We start from the raw sequence: 6,547 nt of genomic DNA, 5'->3' as shown, positions 1-6,547 counted from the left end.
TTTAGCTGAGTTCTTGCAAATCTGTGACACAGTCAAGACTAATGGGGTTGACCCTGAGGTCTACAGACTGATGCTATTCCCTTTTGCTGTAAGAGACAGAGCTAGAATATGGTTGGACTCACAACCTAAAGATAGCCTGGACTCTTGGGAAAAGCTAGTCAATGCCTTCTTGGCAAAGTTCTTTCCACCTCAAAAATGGAGTAAGCTTAGAGTGGAAGTCCAAACCTTCAGACAGAAGGATGGAGAATCCCTCTATGAAGCTTGGGAAAGATACAAACAATTAATCAGAAAATGTCCCTCAGACATGCTTTCTGAATGGAGCATCATAGGTATTTTCTATGATGGTCTCTCTGAACTATCCAAGATGTCTTTGGATAGCTCTACTGGAGGATCTCTTCATCTGAAGAAGACGCCTACAGAAGCTCAGGAACTAATTGAGATGGTTGCAAATAACCAATTCATGTACACCTCTGAAAGAAATCCTGTGAACAATGGGACAAGTCAGAAGAAAGGAGTTCTTGAGATTGATGCTCTGAATGCCATACTGGCTCAGAATAAGATATTGACTCAACAAGTCAATTTGATTTCTCAAAGTCTGTCTGGAATGCAAAATGCACCAAGCAGTACTAAGGATGCTTCATCTGAGGAAGAAGCTTATGATCCTGAGAACCCTTCAATGGAAGAGGTGAATTACCTAGGAGAACCCTATGGAAACACCTATAATTCTTCATGGAGGAATCATCCAAATTTCTCATGGAAGGATCAATAGAGACCTCAACAAGGTTTCAACAACAATAATGGTGGAAGAAACAGGTTTAGCAATGGCAAACCTTTTCCATCATCTTCTCAGCAACAGACAGAGAATTCTAAGCAGAACCCCTCTGACTTAGCAACCATGGTGTCTGATCTAATCAAAACCACTCAAAGTTTCATGACTGAAACAAGGTCCTCCATTAGGAATTTGGAGGCACAAGTGGGACAGCTGAGCAAGAAAGTTACTGAACTCCCTCCTAGTACTCTCCCAAGTAATACAGAAGAAAATCCAAAAGGAGAGTGCAAAGCCATAACCATGGCCGAATATGGAGAGGAAAGAGAGGAGGTGGACGCCACTGAGGAAGACCTCAATGGGCGTGCACCAACCTCCTCTGAGTTCCCCAATGAGGAACCATGGAAATCTGAGGCTCAAAATGAGACCATAGAGATTCCATTGGACTTACTTCTGCCTTTCATGAGCTCTGATGAGTATTCTTCCTCTGAATAGGATGAGTATGTCACTGAAGAGCAAGTTGCTAAATACCTTGGAGCAATCATGAAGCTAAATGACAAGTTATTTGGAAATGAGACTTGGGAAGATGAACCTCCTTTGCTCACCAAAGAACTGGATGACTTGTCTAGGCAGAAATTACCTCAAAAGAGACAAGATCCTGGGAAGTTTTCCATACCTTGTACCATAGGCACCATGACCTTCAAGAAGGCCCTGTGTGACTTAGGGTCAAGTGTGAACCTCATGCCTCTCTCTGTAATGGAGAAGTTGGGGATCTTTGAGGTACAAGCTGCAAGAATCTCATTAGAGATGGCAGACAATTCAAGAAAACAAGCTCATGGACTTGTAGAGAATGTTTTGGTAAAAGTTGAAGACCATTACATCCCTACTGATTTCATAATCCTAGAGACTGGGAAGTGCATGGATGAATCCATCATCCTTGGCAGACCCTTCCTAGCCACAGCAAAGGCTGTGATTGATGTTGATAGAGGTGAACTGATCATTCAAGTGAATGAAAAATCCTTGGTGTTTAAGGCTCAAGGATATCCCTCTGTCACCAGGGAGAAGAAGCATGAAGAGCTTCTCTCAAATCAGAGACAAACAGAGCCCCCACAGTCAAACTCTAAGTTTGGTGTTGGGAGGCCACAACCAAACTCTAAGTTTGGTGTTGAACCCCCACATTCAAACTCTAAGTTTGGTGTTGGGAGGTTCCCACATTGCTCTGAGTATCTGTGAGGCTCCATGAGAACCCTCTGTCAAGCTACTGACATTAAAGAAGCGCTTGTTGGGAGGCAACCCAATGATTATATTTTATCTATTTCCCTTTGTTATTTTATGTTTTTTTGTAGGTTGATGATCATAAGAAGTCACAAAATCCATTGAAAAAGCAAAAACAAAATGAAAAACAGGAAGAAAAACAGCACACCCTGGAGGAAGAACCCACTGGCGTTTAAACGCCAGTGAGGCTAGCAGTTGGGCGTTTAACGCCCAGTCTGGCACCATTCTAGGCGTTTAACGCCAGAAAGAGGCACCAGACTGGCGTTAAACGCCAGAAAAGGGCAAGAACCTGGCGTTAAACGCCAGGAATGGGCACCAGCCCGGCGTTTAACGCCAGAAATGACTCAAAACGTGATTTTGAGCAACATTTGGTGCAGGGATGACTTTTCCTTGACACCACAGGATTTGTGGACCCCACAGGACCCCCACCAACCCCACCAACCTCACCCTTCAAATTCAAACCACTTTCCCTCCCAAACCCACCCATAATGGCCGAACTCCATCTCCCTTCTCTCCTATAAATACCCTTCTTCACTCCTTCAGTTTCACACAACCTAAACACCACTTCTCCCCTTCTTTGGCCGAATTCAAAGCCATCCCCTTCTCCCTCATTTCTTCGTCTTCTACTCTCTTCTTTCTTCTTTTGCTCGAGGACGAGCAAACCTTTTAAGTTTGGTGTGGTAAAAGCGTTGCTTTTTCGTTTTCCATAACCATTTATGGCATCCAAGGCTGGAGAAACCTCTAGAAAGAGGAAAGGGAAGGCAAAAGCTTCCACCTCCGAGTCATGGGAGATGGATAGATTCATCTCAAGGGTGCATCAAGACCACTTCTATGAAGTTGTGGCCTTGAAGAAGGTGATCCCCGAGGTCCCCTTTTCACTCAAAAATGGTGAATATCCGGAGATCCGCCATGAGATCCGAAGAAGAGGTTGGGAAGTGCTTACCAACCCCATTCAACAAGTCGGAATCTTGATGGTTCAAGAGTTCTATGCCAATGCATGGATCACCAAGAACCATGATCAAAGTGTGAACCCGGATCCAAAGAATTATCTTACTATGGTTCGGGGGAAATACTTGGATTTTAGTCCGGAAAGTGTAAGGTTGGCATTCAATTTGCCCATGATGCAAGGAGATGAACATCCTTACACTAGAAGGGTCAACTTTGATCAAAGGTTGGACCAAGTCCTCACAGTCATATGTGAAGAGGGCGCCCAATGGAAGAGAGATTCAAGAGGGAAGCCGGTTCAATTGAGAAGGCATGACCTCAAACCCGTGGCTAGAGGATGGTTGGAGTTTATCCAACGCTCAGTTATTCCCACTAGCAACCGGTCCGAAGTTACTCTAGACCGGGCCATCATGATTCATAGCATCATGATTGGAGAAGAAGTGGAAGTTCATGAGGTTATAGCCCAAGAACTCTATAAAGTGGCGGACAAGTCTTCCACCTTGGCAAGGCTAGCCTTTCCTCATCTCATTTGTCACCTCTGTTATTCAGTTGGAGTTGACATAGAAGGAGATACCCCCATTGATGAGGACAAGCCCATCACCAAGAAAAGGATAGAGCAAACAAGAGACCCCTCTCATCATGAGATCCCTGAGATACCTCAGGGGATGCACTTTCCTCCACAAAATTATTGGGAGCAAGTAAACACCTCCCTAGGAGAATTGAGTTCCAACATGGGACAACTAAGGGTGGAGCACCAAGAACACTCCATTCTCCTCCATGAAATTAGAGAAGATCAAAGAATCATGAGAGAAGAGCAACAAAGACAAGGAAGAGACATTGAGGAGCTCAAGCACTCCATAGGATCTTCAAGAGGAAGAAAGAGCCGCCATCACTAAGGTGGACCCGTTCTTTAATCTCCTTGTTCTTTGTTTTCTTGTTTTTCGAAAATTGTGCTTTATGTTTATCTATGTTTGTGTCTTGTGAGCATTAGTGTCTTAGTGTCTATGCCTTAAAGTTATGAATGTCCTATGAATCCATCACCTTTCTTAAATAAAAACGTGCTTAGTTGAAAAGAAAAAGAATTGCATGAATTTTGAATTTTATAACAGTTTAATTATTTTGATGTGGTGGCATTACTTTTGTTCTCTGAATGTATGCTTAACCAGTGCATATGTATCTTGAATTTGTGGTTTATGAATGTTGGCTCTTGAAAGAATGATGAAAAAGGAGACATGTTACTGAGGATCTGAAAAATCATAAAAATGATTCTTGAAGCAAGAAAAAGCAGTGAATACAAAAAAAGAGAGGAAGCAAGCGAAAAAAAAAAACCGAAGAAAAAAAAAAGAAGAGAAAGAAAAGAAAAAGAGAAAGAAAAAAGAAAGAAATAAAGTTGTGATCCAAGGCAAAAAGAGTGTGCTTAAGAACCCTGGACACCTCTAATTGGGGACTTTAGCAAAGCTGAGTCACAATCTGAAAAGGTTCACCCAATTATGTGTCTGTGGCATGTATGTATCCGGTGGTAATACTGGAAGACAGAGTGCTTTGGGCCACGGCCAAGACTCATAAAGTAGCTGTGTTCAAGAATCATCATACTTAACTAGGAGAATCAATAACACTATCTGGATTCTGAGTTCCTAAAGAAGCCAATCATTCTGAGTTTCAAAGGATAGAGTGAGATGCCAAAACTGTTTAGAGGCAAAAAGCTAAAAGCCCCGCTCATCTAATTAATACTGATCTTCATAGATGTTTTTGGAATTCATTGCATATTCTCTTCTTTTTATCTTATTTGATTTTTAGTTGCTTGGGGACAAGCAACAATTTAAGTTTGGTGTTGTGATGAGCGGATAATTTGTACGCTTTTTGGCATTGTTTTTAGTATGTTTTTAGTATATTTGGTTTAGTTTTTAGTACATTTTTATTAGTTTTTAGTTAAAATTCACTTTTCTGGACTTTACTATGAGTTTGTGTGTTTTTCTGTGATTTCAGGTATTTTCTGGCTGAAATTGAGGGACCTGAGCAAAAATCTGATTCAGAGACTGAAAAGGACTGCAGATGCTGTTGGATTCTAACCTCCCTGCACTCGAAGTGGATTTTTTGGAGCTGCCGAAGCCCAATTGGCGCGCTCTCAACGGCGTTGGAAAGTCGACATCCTGGGCTTTCCAGCAATATATGATAGTCCATACTTTGCCCAAGATTTGATGGCCCAAACCGGCGTTCAAAGTCACCTCAAGAAATTCCAGCGTTAAACGCCGGAACTGGCACCTAAATGGGAGTTAAACGCCCAAACTGGCATAAAAGCTGGCGTTTAACTCCAAGGAGAGTCTCTACACGAAAATGCTTCATTTGCTCAGCCCAAGCACACACCAAGTGGGCCCAGAAGTGGATTTTTATGTCATTTACTCATCTTTTGTACACCCTAGGCTACTAGTTTTCTATAAGTAGGACCTTTTACTATTGTATTTGATATCTTGGTAGCTACCTTCGTGTTTTATGCTATCTTAGATCATTGGGAGGCTGGCCATTCGGCCATGCCTAGACCTTGTTCTTATGTATTTTCAACGGTGGAGTTTTTACACACCATAGATTAAGGTGTGGAGCTCTGCTGTACCTCGAGTATTAATGCAATTACTATTGTTCTTCTATTCAATTCCGCTTGTTCTTTGTCCAAGATATCACTTGTTCTTCAACTTGATGAATGTGATGATCCGTGACACTCATCATCATTCTCACTCATGAACAAGGTGACTGACAACCACTCTTGTTCTACAAGCAATCAAAGCTCTAGTGAATATCTCTTGGATTCCTGATAACACGATGCATGGTTGATCGCCTGACAACCGAGTGCTCGCCTGACAAACGAGCCAGCCATTCCGTGAGATCAGAGTCTTCGTGGTATAGGCGAGAACTGATGGCGGCATTCAAGAGAATCCGGAAGGTCTAACCTTGTCTGTTGTATTCTGAGTAGGATTCAATGATTGAATGACTGTGACGTGCTTCAAACTCCTGAAGGCGGGGCGTTAGTGACAGACGCAAAAGAATCACTGGATTCTATTCCGGCCTGATTGAGAACCGACAGATGGATAGCCGTGCCGTGACAGGGTGCGTTGAACATTTCCAATGAGAGGATGGGAGGTAGCCACTGACAACAGTGAAACCCTTGCATAAGCTTGCCATGGAAAGGAGTAAGAAGGATTGGATGAAGACTGTAGGAAAGCAGAGAGACGGAAGGGAAAGCATCTTCATACGCTTATCTGAAGTTCCTACCAATGAATTACATAAGTACCTCTATCTTTATCTTTATGTTTTATTCGTTCATCACCATGCCCATTTGAGTCTGCCTGACTGAGATTTACAAGGTGACCATAGCTTGCTTCATACCAACAATCTCCGTGGGATCGACCCTTACTCGCGTAAGGTATTACTTGGACGACCCAGTGCACTTGCTGGTTAGTTGTGCGAAGTTGTAGTGATCACAATTTCGTGCACCAGTAACGTGGACGACGCGAACGCGTGAAGAGGAAAAGCGCCAGCGACGCGTCCGCATGGACGACGTGATCGCGT

At 42.8% G+C, this 6,547-nt stretch overlaps 1 non-coding gene across 1 annotated transcript; it reads right to left on the bottom strand.

The window, feature by feature from the left end:
* Window positions 1–202: 202 nt before the first annotated feature.
* LOC130963885 (small nucleolar RNA R71) lies at window positions 203–310 on the bottom strand. The gene has a single exon (XR_009080002.1). It is a non-coding gene; the product is annotated as a small nucleolar RNA R71 (small nucleolar RNA).
* Window positions 311–6,547: the final 6,237 nt, after the last annotated feature.

The sequence above is a fragment of the Arachis stenosperma genome, chromosome 2 (assembly GCF_014773155.1).
Source record: "Arachis stenosperma cultivar V10309 chromosome 2, arast.V10309.gnm1.PFL2, whole genome shotgun sequence".
In the NCBI taxonomy this organism is placed as follows: domain Eukaryota; kingdom Viridiplantae; phylum Streptophyta; class Magnoliopsida; order Fabales; family Fabaceae; genus Arachis; species Arachis stenosperma.
This window is presented reverse-complemented; position numbering and strand designations above follow the sequence as displayed.